At 34.8% G+C, this 16,966-nt stretch overlaps 2 protein-coding genes across 4 annotated transcripts in view; one reads left to right on the forward strand and one right to left on the reverse strand.

Annotated features, from left to right (window-relative positions):
- LOC145277595 (uncharacterized) overlaps positions 1 to 16,966 on the reverse strand; it is a 117,922-nt gene that overhangs the window by 96,186 nt on the left and 4,770 nt on the right. The gene's annotated exons all lie outside the window — the stretch shown is intronic.
- Positions 1 to 16,966, forward strand: part of LOC145277596 (uncharacterized) — a 137,417-nt gene that overhangs the window by 94,146 nt on the left and 26,305 nt on the right. Inside the window, exon 1 of one of the 3 annotated variants that reach the window (XM_080129112.1) lies at positions 6,142 to 6,753. The exons of the other annotated variants lie outside the window; for them this stretch is intronic. The gene's annotated coding sequence lies outside the window, so the exon portion shown is untranslated. Of the gene's footprint in view, positions 1 to 6,141; positions 6,754 to 16,966 lie in introns of those variants that run through there. 3 annotated transcript variants of the gene reach the window in all.

A 16,966-nucleotide genomic window follows, 5' to 3' on the forward strand; every position in this document is an offset into this window, starting at 1 on the left:
GCGGCGATCAGGCTGACTAAGGGGTTGTGGGAGATCATGTTAGTGATGTTTTCAACGTATGACCAAAGCAAATAGTCCAGTGGGTTAACGTCGGGGGAGGAGGGGGTAATGAGAGAAGAGTACAAAGTCTTAGCACTCATTCTGAAGCTAAGCCTGGTTATTTTTGGGCTTGAGGATCGTCGTTGAGTCCTGCTGCCACACTTAGAGCCTGACAGCGGCCACCTGATTGCAACAGGAGATCACCATACTCTTCAGCACATCCAGGTACACTTTGGTGTTGACTTTCAAGCCGACGTTGGAGATGTTAGGTGGCATGATGCGGTCCTCACTTGAAATCACACCAAAGATGTACATCTATCGATCTCTACACAAAAAATCCCACTCCTACACAGTAGAGATCCCAAGATGTAAGAAAGCCTTCTACTCTAATAGTTTCTTCCCTAGAACTGCTAGACCTTGGAACTTCCTTCCGGGTTCCTGCTTTCCAAACTGTACTAACACGCAGACGTTCAAGTGTAATGTGAACAGACACCTTGCTGCTCAACTTCCTACATAGTATCTCTGCAACTTATGTCCCAGATAGTAGCCCGTCTACATCAAAGTACCACTGTGCCTTGTTTGGGGTGGAAATGGGGTGGGGGAAAGATCATCACCCTGCCCGAAAACTTTGTTGAGCGTTGAAGTGATTTGCATTTTGAAGGTACTATCAATAGTCACGTTGTCATAACTCTGATCGGTAGGGAGCATGAGTTGAACAGCGATGCATCTCCGATCTCTCTCGTTGAAAATTGTGTCACTTTCAGACGATAGAAGACTCTTATCGCTTGTGGGATGTGTACACAACTGGCCTACCCTGCAACAAAACAAGAACACTGATTTACATGAAACGGAAATGGATTTATGTCGTTTTTTCTAGGGCGACAATTTCATATTTCCTCCCTGTATGGCAAGGGCTATGGCAACAGCATATTCTTTTCATTTTTTTTACTCTCGAGTATATGTCCGACACAGACACAATTAATCAACCGAGAACCACATCACTATATAAAAGCATATAAGATATCAAGGGATACACACTCGAGAGTAAAAACAATAAAAAGAATTTGTTGGTGTCCTAGCCCTAATTATAACTTATTATTTTATGGGTATGGCAGGACTGCATATGCTGCTGAGGATCGTAATTTAGAAGTTTGGAAGAGTGTGGACTCACCAGTTAATGGCAATTATTTACAAGTCGATTACGATCTAAAGGAGTAATATTTTTTCAGTTGTTTTTTTTGTTTTTGCTGGTGATGAAACATCCTACCGAATATCAGATATTTATTCGTTATTTCAGACATTCTGAAACATATTTTCAATATTTTAAGAGACCCTTTAGATGTAATTATTTGTATTCTTTTTGCACTTGGTTATCTGGGTATATTTGCCAAGTACTTTGTAAATTTTTTTCAGCTACTGAAATTATGAAGATGTTCCTAATATTCCAGTGTCTTTTCATGTTATCAATAAAACCTTGATATCTAGCTATAACCTTATTTGTTATTAAGAATGTATGTGTTCATGATACAATCCTGAATCTGAGGGCAAGGTTCAAATTTGAGAGTGTTCAACAACTACTTAGTATGGAGTGCTACTAATATATTATAGCCAGAAGTGGTAGTACATTTATTGATTACATATAATTTATCGATAAAAGTGAGAATTTGCGTGTGTGAGGACACTTCTCAACGTATATACTCAACGAATTTTTGATCTACAGACTTGAAATTTGCTATATAAATTATTCAGACATGTAAAAACAAAGCTTTTTAATTGGTTTATATCCGGGAAATAAGGCTGCTAATAGGTAAAAATTGAAAATTTGAAACCTGGGAGGATATTCTCATTTTTATCTGTTTATCAACTGTTTTACAACTACACATGCGTGAATTGTTCACATGACACCTTCTTTATGTAAGAATAAGTACGTTTGAAAACAATTTTTAAAGATAATATCAAGCTGGTCTTATGGTTATCGTACTTGAATCCCTGTTTTTAGGTTTTGGTTTCGATCTCAGCTCGAGTTGTTTATTTTACTTACAAGAAGTGAACTGTTTAGAAAAACACATACTACTCGTTTGTTTCCGTTATTTACTTCATTTTTTTAAAAGGAATTTTCCGTTACATTTAATACCAGGCCACGACGGGTACATCTGCTATAATGACATATATATTGAATATTATTGAAATATATTGAACAGACACTAAAAATGTACGTTTACAAAAGCATTTGTATAAAATCATACGTGCGATTTTGACATAACAAATCTAATAAGGGTTGACAACGTTAGTTAATACATATGGTATGACACACGTTGGAAATATAATTATACTAAATCTAAATAAAGAAAAAGGTTTTATAAGAGAGGATGGAAGAGAGAATAAAAGATAGATAGATAGATAAAGAGAGAGAGAGAGAGAGAGAGAGAGAGAGAGAGAGAGAAAGAGAGAGAAAAGAAAGAGAAATCGATATCGGAAGAGAAATTTTTAGAAGTTCAAAATTTTTTCATAAATACCGTTGAATTACACGTATTATTACCGCATGTGAGAATGCTGTCAATGCTAGTACTCTCATGTCGCTGGAAGTTTCAGGCCTGAACAACGGGTTTTCTCGGTGTGTGATCCGACTAATGTGATCAACATTCGATCCATACTCAACGCTCAATTTGCTACTCACGCTTACCTATTTTATTAACGTTGAAACCCCCCCCAAAAAAAACATTTGACAGGTGATTTAACATCTTCAGGTGTTATGATTTTTGTAGCAAAATAAACTAACAGAAGAAGAAAGGGGGAAAAAAGTCCGAAAAAGAGCAAGTTAGAAATATTAGAAAGAGAAGTTAAGAGAAAACGTATAAGCCATTGCTGCTATTAGTTTTCTATTATTAGACTTGACTAATATTGACGAAAGTTGGAGAAAAAAAAACATTCAAGATTATAGGTCATTTAAGTATAGTCATAAGTGAAAATGTACGATTTTGAAAAAAAATAAAATAAAATAAAATAAGTAGAAAGTGGATCTTGTGTTTATTTTCGGCAGCACATATAACTCTCGCTTCTATTATTCTCTCCTTTTGTCCTCATATTCCATAAGCGATGTTTCTGACAAAGAAGGAAAATCATGTAACATTATAACTTCATTTTGATAAGAACGCATTTTTACCCTAAACCAGACACAGTGTAACTGTGATGCATACTCGCATTTATATAATATTGTTTTGACGTACGACCATCGAGGACAACTTAGCGTCTTCTCTTATTTAAGAAAAATTTAATTATGTTAAGTATTCGTCCATTAAGTATTAAATGGTTTTGGTCAGTATTAGTCACACGAATATGAATCATCTATCCTTTAATAATAGCCGCCATGTTTTTTTTTATTATCTCCCCTTCAACGTTTCTTATTCGGTTTTATCTCTTCACCTCTCTCACTCCATACGTGCACACACGCACGCACACACACACACACACACACACACACACACACACACACACACACACACACACACACACACACACACACACACACACACACACACACACACGAATGCACTAAATTTATTATTGTTTCATGTAAATACATTTAATATTATTTTATTTATTTCCTCTTAAGGAAGTTATAAACAAAGTCAACTGTGGGTTTTACCGAAAGTGCTTCTGTGAAACCAGCTGAACTCGAACTTGGCACACCCAGCAGTGAATATTATGAAAAGTATATTATGTATTTTCTCAGTACTTATTTCACCGGTGGTGCTCAATACGCGAATAGAACTTAATCGTAGTAGAGAACATATACTTATGGCAAGTGATCTATATATTTGCCACACGCACGCACACACAAACACACATATATAACAAACCGAAACAACAACAACACAAATCCACCACCACTAACAATAACAACAGTAACAATAACAAAAACAATAACAACAAAACAACAACAATAACAACAACAAAAACAACAACAACAACAACAACCAACATTAGCAACAGGAACAACAACAATAACAACAAACAACAACAGCAAGAACCACCACCACAACAACAACAACAACATCTTGCCACTCATGCTTTCAAAATAACGTCGTTGAACATTTACTTTTAAACTAATTATGAATTTTGGAACAAACTTGATAGGTGTAAAAGGTTGTAATGTGAAAAATATATAGTTTAATTTCCTTTTATACATAAGGAGCAAGGAGAAGTCGAAGCCTTTCGTTAAGTTCCAATACTTTTGGTTTTATGAAATTTTAACGATATATATTAGACACAAATTAATAAATATATTTACAATTTCAGTCATTGGAGTTTTTAAAAACGATTTTTAGGGAAAATAATATCGGTATGACATCCCATTTGAAAATACAAAAGCACCGATTAAGCAAGATTGCCTGAATTACAGTTTCTTCTTAAGACTCCTTGAAAATCATTTAATGGATTTGGATCAAAATTAGAATAAGGATTCTGAACACAAAGTTTAGTAACATTATGTCTTGATTTTGATCTTTGTAAGCTAAATAAAAAACTGGTGCGAAACTTTTCATTTTCATAAGTTAATTTTATCTATTTTGTTAGCACACACACACGCGAACGCGCGCGCACCCCCATATATATATAATATAAAGCTGAATGTCTGTGTGTGTGTGTGTGACTGTGTCTGGTCACGAATAGGTTCCTATATGGTTGATTATTTTAAAAATCTGATTAACTATAATGTTAGAAGATGTATCGAGAGACAGGAATGGGTATGTTTGATCTGGCAGAACAGTGGTTCATTAAAATTGTGGGGTCTGCGTTCGCGCCTGGCCCACAAAGTATGGAAATAAAAAATGAAAAAAAACAAAACAAAACAAAACGTTTACAAGTGTTTTTGATATAGATGTACATAAGAATACTTTGATAAGTATGTTTTAACGTAAATAGGGATGGTATAATAAAATTGTGGGCTCTGCGTTCACGCCTGCCCTCCATAGAATGAAAATAGGCACAAACTTTAATAAAGACTTTTCATATCTATCTGCGTAAGTATACTTCTGATAATTATGTTTCAGTTTGAAGAAATATGGTATAATAAAATTATGGTGTGTTCGTTCGCACCTGACCTCCATAGAATGGAAATATGTCACAAAGTTTAACAAGTTTTTTTTAATATAGATCCACAGAATATTGTGATAAGTGTTTCAGTGTAAACAGGTAATGTATAATAAATTATGAGGTTTTTCTATTTTATTTTTACTTTCATCATATTTTGCTTTGGTTTTAACACCCCCCAAATTCGAAGTTATCTCTTTATAACCCTTCTTTTCATAACCTATCATACTTTCATAAATCAGAGTCCATTTTCTGTAGGCTGTTTTTGAACCCATTTAACAAGGGTACTTTTGCTAGTATATATATACACCAGACTGAATTTATGTATTCTTCAGCTGAAAGTTTAATTTCTTTGTTGCAACCCCTCTTATGGATGTCCGTCAGAAACAGAGATAAGTGCAACGAACATACAAAAATAAATAATATATATATATTTCCCTTTTTGTTTTATTTTACTTCAGTCGAAGAAGGAGCCCACAGCCTAGGGCTAACACTTGAACTCTACATGAGATACATAGATATTCGAATGTTCCATTTCAGTTCTTTATCTCTCAAGCACTGAGTTAGTAAAGAAATTGAGAACATAATTTTCCTCTCCCCAATTGACCATTTTCATATGTTGTAGTATATGTTTTGTTTTGGTGACTTGGTCTTACTGGATTCCAGGACAAGAATTTATCTAGTCTTGTGGAGTATCCAGCTTCGTGCTATTACTTGAGGTAACATCACTTGGAGAAGGTGCCCCATTCCTCGTAAAAGCTAATGTGGGTTAGCCATAGTGAGGAGATCTTATTTGGGCAGCGAATACTATGTGATTTTGAATATTTGGTCAAGGTTTACTTTTATGGAAAAAGTATCCTCATGCCAGGTTGTTCTGACAAACCCCTTTACAGATAGACCTTAGACACTCGAGGACGATGTCTAGTAGGAATTCAAGTTCTCTCTCTCTCTCTCTCTCTCTCTCTCTCTCTCTCTGTTTGTGTGTGTGCAAATAGGTATACACATATGTGTGTGTATTGGTTTACTTAATCAGTTACCGTTAATAGTTATTTCAAAAAGGTAACATATTCTATTATTAACAGGAAAACATGATATCACTAAAACATTTGAAATAATACACAATTACAAACATTAGCGCAAAAGAAAGAATGAAAATGAAAAATATATAAGGATTGGTCATGACACGTAACTCTGATTTCCGTGTATAAAAAGCTTGACTCAACGGCTGGGTCGCTTTGACTCCACCTGCGACTACAGCAGTCTGAGTCGCTGCTACCGTCGTCGCCGCCGCCCATGGTTTTGTCGCGGTGAACTGGGCGAGATGCATCGATTCACGAGTCATCCAACAGTTCAACGTCTGAAAAGGAAGCATTGCAAGCGTCGCTTACTCGTCTCCCCACGAGGGAAAAGTTTGACACAATCACGGCGAAAATCAAGCTTCTAATAAAAGTGCGCTATTTATGGAAACAAAAATACGTCTACAGTGCCATTGGAGCTTCATCCTTAGTGCCAGGCCACAAACGGTGAACAATAAACTCATTCGAACAAAGGAGATAATGCCTGGGAGGATAGTCTACTGATACACGCTGAGCATTAACTGAGGATTAGATAAATATGTCATTTGTAAGTATCAACAGTGCGCTGACATTTTCAGATCGATTCATTAGTAGTAACTATATATATATATATATATATATATATATATATATATATATATATATATATATAAAGCTGAATGTGTGTGTGTGTGTGTGTGTGTGTGTGATCACGAATAGGCTCCTATATGGTTGACTATTTTAAAAAACTGATTATATATAATGATAGAAGATGTATCGAGACACAGGAATGGGTTTGTTTGATCTGGCAGAACAGTGGTTCATTAAAATCGTGGGGTCGGCGTTCGCGCCTGGTCCACAAAGTATGGAAATAAAAAATTTAAAAATTAAAAAAAAACGTTTACAAGTGTTTTTGATATAGATGTACATAAGAATGCTTTGATAAGTATGTTTTAACTTAAATAGGGATGGTATAATAAAATTGTGGGCTGAAAATAGGCACAAACTTTAATAAAGACTTTTCATATCTATCTGCGTAAGTATACTTTGATAATTATGTTTCTGTTTGAAGAAATATGGTATAATAAAATTATGGGGTGTTCGTTCGCACCTGACCTCCATAGAATGGAAATGTCACAAAGTTTAACAAGGTTTTTTAATATAGATCCACAGAATATTGTAATAAGTATTTCAGTGTGAACAGGTATGGTATAATAAATTATGAGGATTATCTATTTTATTTTTACTTTCATCATATTTTGCTTTGGTTTTGATAGCCCCAAATTCGAAGCTATCTCTTTACAACCGTTCCTTTTCATAACCTATCATACTTTCATAGATCAGAGTCCATTTTCTGTAGGCTGTTTTTTAACCCAGTAAACGACGGGTACTTTTGCTAACACACACACACACACACACACACACACACACACACACACACACACACACACACACACACACACACACACACACACACACACACACACACACACACACACACACACACACACACACACACACACACACACACACACACACACACACACACACACACACACACACACACACACACACACACACACACACACACACACACACACACACACACACACACACACACACACACACACACACACACACACACACACACACACACACACACACACACACACACACACACACACACACACACACACACACACACACACACACACACACACACACACACACACACACACACACACACACACACACACACACACACACACACACACACACACACACACACACACACACACACACACACACACACACACACACACACACACACACACACACACACACACACACACACACACACACACACACACACACACACACACACACACACACACACACACACACACACACACACACACACACACACACACACACACACACACACACACACACACACACACACACACACACACACACACACACACACACACACACACACACACACACACACACACACACACACACACACACACACACACACACACACACACACACACACACACACACACACACACACACACACACACACACACACACACACACACACACACACACACACACACACACACACACATCTAATTATTTAAATACCTATAGACACAAGTGTTTCATTCTTTCGGGAATCATCAGTGCAGGGAGCTACGATTACCCGGTCACGAATTCATCTCTGACTTCAATAGCCAGGAAAAACACCGCTGGGCCAACGTTAACCTCGAGAAACATAGTTTAAATTAACATTAATATAAAGTGTAAATGTTATGCACAGCTACAGTGATCTTATGATTATAACATCTGACCTGAATCTATATATATATATATATATATATATATATATATATATATATATATATATACACTAGCATTTCAGTCCAGCGTTGCCTGGGTGTTTGGAGGTGCATGTTGAGCAAAAAAAAAAAAAAAAAAAAAGCTGGCAATTTTTTTTAACTTTGACCCCTATTATGACCTCTTAATATTTATTGTTTTGAGCTCAAAAGACGTTATTTTGTTAAACCCATTTCCAAGGAACTTATATCTAAATTCTCAATTATTCAGACCCAAAATTGACGGAGGAGTTTCGTAGAGTTCGCAAAGGTCAAATCATTGAACTTTGACCCCATAATCGAATAGTTTCTGGCCGAAAACCGATCACATAGATTTTCCTAAATCTCAGTACCCTGTATATCAAATGTCGAGTCTGTATACAGAAAATTGACAGAGTTATTGCGTATGGAAATGTACGCACACAGACAGAGACAGACAGACACTTTCACTTTTATAGATATATAGACTAAAATTTCAGCCCAGCGTTGCCCGGGTGTTTGGAGGTTTATGTTGAGCAAAAAAAAAAAGAAAAACAACAAAAAAGGTCAATTTTTAAACTTTGACCCCTATTATGATCCCTTAACATTTGTTGTTTTGGGGTCAAATCAAGTTATTATGTTAGATCCATGTCCAAGGAACATATATCTAAAATTTCAAGTGTTTAGACCCAAAATTATCGGAGGATTTTGTTAGAGTTCTCAAAAGTCAAATCGTTGAACTTTGACCCGTTAACAGCCAAATTTCTGTCCGAAAACCGATCACGTAAATTTTTCGAAATCTCAGTACGCTGTATATCAAATTTCGAGTCTGTAGACTTAAAATTGACAGAGTTATTGCGTATGAAAATGTACACACACAGACAGACCACAGACACGTTCACTTTTATAGATATATAGTCTAGCATTTCATCCCGGCGTTACCCGGGTGTTTGGAGGTGTATGCTAAGCAAAAAAACAAAACAAAAAAATAACAAAAAAGGTCAATTTTTTTAAACTTTGATCCCTTTTATGACCGCTTAACATTTATTGTTTTGGGCTCAAATAAAGTTATTAAGTTAGATCCATGTCCAAGGAACATATATCTAAAATTTCAAGTGTTTTGACCCAAAATTATCGGAGGAGTTTGGTAGAGTTCTCAAAGGTCAAATCGTTGAACTTTGACCCCTTAACAGCCAAATTTCTGTCCGAGAACCGATCACATGGATTTTCCCAAATCTCAGTACTCTGTTTATCAAATTTCGAGTCTGTAGACTTAAAATTGACAGAGTTATTGCGTAGGAAAATGTACACACACAGACACACACAGCCAGACACTTTCACTTTTATAGATATACTAGCATGGGTGCCCGGCGTTGTCCAAGTATTTGGAGATGTATGTTAAGCAAAAAAAAAAAAAAAAAGTTGTCATTGAAATTTTGACCCCTATTATAACCCCTTAAAATTTATTGTTTAGGGCTAAAATTAAGTTATTAAGTTAGATCCATGTCCAAGGAACCTATATCTAAAATTTCAAGTGTTTAGACCCAAAATTGTCGGATGAGTTTGGTAGAGTTCTCAAAGGTAAAATCGTTGAACTTTGACCCCTTAATCGCCAATTCTGGCCGAAAACCGATCACATCGATTTTCCAAAATCTCAGTACCCTTTATATCAAATGTCGAGTCTGTATACAGAAAATTGACAGAGTTATTGCGCCGGGTAATGTACACACACAGACACACAGATACACAGACAGACACTTTACTTTTATAGATATAGATATAGCATGGGTTCCCGGCGTTGCTCGGGTGTTTGGAGGTGTATGCTGAGCAAAAAAAAAAAAAAAAGAAGGTTATTTTTTTTTAACTATGCTCCCTTAAAATTTATTGTTTTGGGCTCAAATCGAGTTATTTAGTTAGATCCATGTCCAAGGAACCTTTATCTAAAATTTCAAGTGTTTAGACTCACTATTGTCGGAGAAGTTTAGTAGAGTTCTCAAAGGTAAAATCGTTGAAGTTTGATCCCTTATCAGCCAAATTTCTGTTCGAAAACCGATCATAATTGCATCAGGGTTGAGATATCTTCTGGAGCGGTAGGAGGATCCTACAATTTTTCCAGCGATCTTGGCAACTGACTTGATGTACGTGTTCCATTTCAGGTCAGGAATAAAGGTCAAGGCCAGAAGCTTATTAAAACATGGAGCTTCCCCTAGTCGAGAGCCACCCATTTCAATTGATGCCAGATAGGGATCAGAGCGTTGATGATGTAAAGATAGGAGCTTGGGTTATGTATTAAAAGTAACCAGCCACCTCCTCCCCCACTGTACCACGCGCTCAATATAAAGAGAAGAGAGAATCCGAGAGAACTTTGTCATTTACGGCCCTTGATGTGTTGCCATAGATGGTTGTGTCATCAGCATAGATGCCAACGAATGATTTAAGTATATTTTACGACCGGAAGCCGTGCGCCCTTCCTGCTCGTATATACATGCATACATACATACATTTTTTTTTTACATGGGGGTCACAACTTATCAAGGCCCGAAGGCCACTCAGGGATAAGGGTTATTGCGTGTACAGTAATCAATGAGATAATATTGTAGTAATCATTAGTATTAGGGGTTTTGATAGAGTGTCTTACTTAAGGGGGCGGTTTTTCAGGAGTTTGTTTATGTTGGACTTGAAGACGTCCAAGTTGTAGTCAAGTGGGAAACAGGAAAGCGGCAGGGAGTTCCACTGGCGTGCAGTTCTAAGAAAGAAGCTCTGCTCATGGAATCTACGTTTTGATTTAGGCACAGATAAAGAGTGGAGAAAATTATTGATAGTAGTTTCAGCCAGACGGGTGTTTCTCGTGAAAGATTGGCGAGGGTGGACGAGGGATTGGAGCTCAGACGAGCACTTCCCATGGAAATAACGATAAAACAAAGACAGGCTCGCAACGTCTCTCCTGTGGGAGAGACGTTGCAGGGAAGAGAAAAGGGCATCCCTCACTAAACCACGAGTCTATTTTGTACTCTGTCAAGGCAGGATAGGGTGTTTTTAGCAGCTCCTGCCCAGATGTGGCAGCAGTACTCCATCCTTGGACGTACTTGGCTTTTATATAGATAGAGAATTGTATCAGTAGTGAGATATCTTCTGGAGCGGTAGACGGATCCCACCATTTTCCCAGCGTCCCTGGCAACAGATTTGATGTACGTGTTCCATTTCAGATCAGGAGTAAAGGTCAAACCCAGAAGCTTGTCAAAACATGGGGCCTCCCCAAGACGAGAGCCATTCATTTCAATTGATGCCATATATATATATATATATATATATATATATATATATATATATATATATATATATATAAGAAAAAATTAAAGACTGTAAAAATACATTTTACAAATATTTATTGTTCAGCAGGATACTCAAATAAGATATATCAAAATTTCCTTAATCTGCGGAGTTTAAAAGAAATGAGTTCTTCTCATAATAGAAGAGATATTAGTAAATTAATATTATAGCGAAGCTACGAATTTGCTGATACACACATTATTTTAAACAGCAATACATGGAAAGTAGTTATAAATGAAAAATATCTTTTTTGTGCAAATGAGGAAAATGTAAGAAATCAGAGGATACATTAAAAGTTAAGGATTAAAAATAAAATATCGAGAGACCCAGTATTGTTAATACGAAAAGACGATAGGAGATAATTTCCCCTAAGGAAATATCCGGAAATGCTGTTCACACGTTGAATGAAATTAAAATCCAGAATGTGCGTAGTAATCCAAAAAGATTGTAACAGTTCAAGAATTTTTAATAATCTAAATAATTGTAATCCATGTTTCAAGAAAAAATCATTTGCAGTCCATGAGTAAAGATTATTTAAATCCGTTAAAGTTTTTTATGGAAAATTTAAACGGCATAACTGACAGATAATGAAAAAACAAATATTCAAAAGAAAAACAATTGGAATTAAATCATAGCGAAAGTCGAAAGCAAAAAAAAAAAAAAAAAAAAAAAAAAAAAGAAGAAAGCGAAAGAAATAAAAAGAAAGAAAGAAAGAAAGAAACCAGAAAAAAGATAACAAGAGAAAAAAGAAAAAAAGAGCAAATATTGGACATAGATGCAAACATCGTGATCTACAAACAGCCAAAGTCAGAAATATATACGATTTAAGCATACAGCAACTAAATATTTTACTGATAGTAGTAATGAATGTTTTTACATTGTGTTTTGAAAAATATAATTTTTATAACTGATGTTAAACTAGAAAAGTGCGTCTAGTCGTTTAATCTGATGCTGCACTGAAAAAAATTAAACAAAATGTGTTTTAATTGAAACTCAGTGTCCTTTTTTTATTAAATACTTTTTACGACCAACAAGTTTTAGTCAACTAATAGCATCAATTAGTAAAAATGCCTTAAAATGACGAATGCCAAATTAAATATCATTTTATTTTAGTAAATGCAGAGTTATGCCCCTTTCAGAAAAAGAAAATGAAAATGGAGACGATGTCTGAAAACATCACGAAATAATCGTATTTTTTGTTGTTAATTACAGTATGTACATGAAGGAATTAAATAGTTGTCAAAGGATCCTGATGAGAATAGGCAATTTAATATTGCTTATTTTCTCTCATTGATGAATGGGAAAATCTCTCAGTTGGAGAAAGTAAAATTCCGAGGTTCTGGGCGATTTGTTCTCTGATTATGTCAACATTTTTATCAGTATGTAATAAGACTAATCTAAAACATCTTTGAGCGGTGGCATACTTAAATGGTAATATATATATATATATATATATATATATATATATATGTGTGTATGATATCTTGATATCTTGAACACACAAAACGTAAAGTAGGAAAACTATCAACAACTGAAATCATACTATTGCTTTGTACAACGTCGTGTATTAATCGACGCCGAATTAAACAGATACTTTAAACACGTATTAATTATTTTTATGACGTATATATTTACTTGTTTCATGTCCATGTATATGTTTTATGTTGTTATTCCTATTGTAGTTCAAATATTTACAACTTTTTTTGTCGCCATAGTCTCCGGTTTTCTCCAGATTTCTTTTTGATGTTTTTTTTTACAATATTAAAACTCTCTCGAGTTTTATCGTCTTTGCGATTGCCATATTCATAACGTTTAAAATCTTGGCGCTAAATGATCTTCTTCGCGATGATTTTTGTTGTTGTTTACATGTTTCCGACTGTTATCCTCATTGTTCTAGTGATATTCACAACATTTTGACCTCGGTACTCACCGGCCTTCTTCAATTGTCTTTTACGGATCGAATATAAGAATTTGTGGGTCGGGCAGTGCGATGAGATTTATAATCGAAATATGCTTGCATTCGATCATCCATCTACCATACTGATGTGTGTTCGTATTTTATATATATTTATTTCGAAACGCTTACCGGGGAATACTGGCTAGAATTATACTTGTAAAACTTTCTTTATATAGTTATAATATCTATCTGTTTATTTGATCAAGAATTCCTTCTAGGGTTCTAGTTATAAACCTCGGTAATCATATGCATATTTTGAAAGTACTTTGTTCCGCGTACTTAGATTAGTATATTTCATTTTGATCAAAGGAGATAAAACATTAATGTGGGGTCTGTGTTCGCGCTTTTCATCCACAAAAAAAATACATTTTACAAAACTTATTTACAATTCGAAAAATATAAAAATTAAATAAAGAAAAATATAAATGATAATGAATAGTTCAGGGCTTGGAGCAGAAGCCATTATTGATTCCTAGGAAAAGCCGAGTTTGCCCCAAGGAGGATTACATTTAGCGAAATTTATTTCAATTAATATCACTGCTCCATTCGGTTTCAGTTTCAGAGTTTAAATATTGTTTTATGGATTAGAAAGACACGTATATAGGGTTCCTCGTTCAACTTACAGGCAATGCCGTGTTGTCTTGCCGGTCTCAAATAAATAAATAAATAAATAAATAAAATAAATAAAAATAAAAATAATATAGCAGCAGAACAGAAGTTTTGAGAAAGTTGAATTATTCATTATAATCTTTAAAGCTTCGATTGTTTAGCTTTTGAGCCTTCTTCAGTACGAATCGTTTGAAGTATGACTGTGAAATAAACGAGAAACATATCTCGAATCCATATCTCCAAACTCCTAACAAAAGTTCGATTATTAGTAAGTGTCAGCAACATTTCTCTTTTCATACAAGAAACCCGAAAGAATAAATTAAGAGTTCGTTCTCCAATTGAAGATGCCGTTTTTTTTATTATGTTTCTGTTTTTTTTAGATGAGTATTGATAATCTGTATCATTCGGACTACTGTTCTAATCTTGAGTGTTATTATTACGACGTTTAGGCCGACGCAATCTTCGACCTTCTTGAGATGTATCATGTTGAACTCGGGAATCTTCCTGTCGAATTCGGGAATATGCACGAAATTTTTAATAGTAGAACACATTTATTTAATCCATAGTGGTAGCATGTTCTCGTTCCTTCGGCCATTACCGGGTAGTAATATTAAGGGAGGTAACGGATTAAAATGCAGTTGTAAATGATATCATTATTGAGGTTGAAGGTTCAATCTTTAGTGCTGGCAAGACTCAGAATATAATTGTGAATACTTACGACTTCTACACGGTCCTGGCTGGCGGAATGAGAGTATTCTACCTATCCATCTCGCCGTGAATTAAATAAAAGTGTTCCGTTCGAAATTCCGTGCAGATTCTTGAGTTCGACAAAAGAATTTCCGAGTTCGGCATGATACACCCGAAGAAGGTCAGAGTTTACATTGCTCAAACCGTCGTTTGAATAACAATAACGATGAACACATAAACCTGAAAAATTCAAATTATTTATGTTTTCATCCGGAAAGAAAATATCGTTTTCGGTGGAAGAACATGTAAGCCTACCAATTTGTCGTGGTAATATATATATATATATATATATATATATATATATATATATATATATATATATATATATATATATATAGAAAAATGCACAAACCCAAGCCATAACATTTTGAACCGAAAATAATTGTTTTAAAATTTTGTTATGTTGATACATGGCATGATTAAAAAACACTTTTTAAATAAAACGTTTTTAAAAGGATCTATATACAAAAAAATAAACGGACGTGTGTCGGTTTTCTGGAATAATCACGTATGCGAATTTACTTTTTATAAAATTTTAATTTTATGCTCAAAGAAGAGAAGACTTAAATAAAGGTAAGATTTTTTTTTCATTTTTAATAGACAAAAAAATCCCTGTTCTTAATATATTTATGACTAAAATACGAATTAATCTACGGACACACAGATGCTTTATTTACAGGGTTAGGAGAGAGGAAGAGAGGGAGAGAGAGAGAGAGAAAGAAAGAGAGAAAATATTATTTGATTTGATTTTCTGAAGTAAAACTTATCTCGTGTATGAGAATTTTTTGGCGCCTTTTTTGTTATTAGATCCAAATTCGAAAATCAGCATATTGAATTTAAAGTGAAACCAATCGCATCTACTTAAATGTCATGTCGCAGAAATGAACATATCAAAATATTACGAAAAACGATTAATTACCAAATTAATGAAAACAGCTTTCAAAGACTATTCGCGAAAATTGACCCAAGATTTTCAAAGTTTTGAAGCAAAAAATTACCTCCCTTATTACGATTCGAACTCTTCAGTTTCTCTGTTTAAGCAAAGCTCAGCTTTCGCACTCTTCGAAAACTATTTTCATTAGTAATTATTTTTCTACCTGATCGACTTTTGTAATTTTTGGATATGTTCGTTACTGTGGCATGGCAATTAAGTATATACCATTAGCTTTATTTGAAATTGAGTATTTCGATTTTGTAATGTTGCTCTAATAACAAATGGAACACCGGCTATTTTTTTTTTATTTAGATCAACACTTTACTCGTGTAGTCTTTTTTTTTAATTCCGTGGTAATACTTGTAAAACCGGGATGCAACACTACACCGGTGCAACACTACACCGATGCAACACTACACCGGTGCAACACTACACCGGTGCAACAAGGGCTTAAGCTTTTATTCACGTATTCGTGTACAATAAATTATTTCAACTTTATGCAATAAATAATTAATTCAGATGAGTTGATATGATGTAAAAAAAAAAAAAAAAATCCAAAAACCAAATAATTTTCTTCAACTAGAGTATCCTAGTCGATCTTTGAACACAGACAAAATTTATAATATATAACTAACAAAATCTAAGTCGCAGAAATTTGATACCAAAATAGGATCACATTTTTTTTTAAATAAGTTTTAATTCGATTAATTGTTGCGGTTAGCACGTGACAATAAGAACAAAATCAATTGTTCCTATTTACAATGTCTCCCCACGGGACAGCGTTAGACACCAGGGTCGTTTTTTAATGTGGAGAAAAGGAACAAAAATAACAATTATCTTAGTC

The sequence above is a fragment of the Euprymna scolopes genome, chromosome 6 (genome assembly GCF_053919585.1).
Source record: "Euprymna scolopes isolate OS-2025 chromosome 6, ASM5391958v1, whole genome shotgun sequence".
NCBI lineage: Eukaryota > Metazoa > Mollusca > Cephalopoda > Sepiida > Sepiolidae > Euprymna > Euprymna scolopes.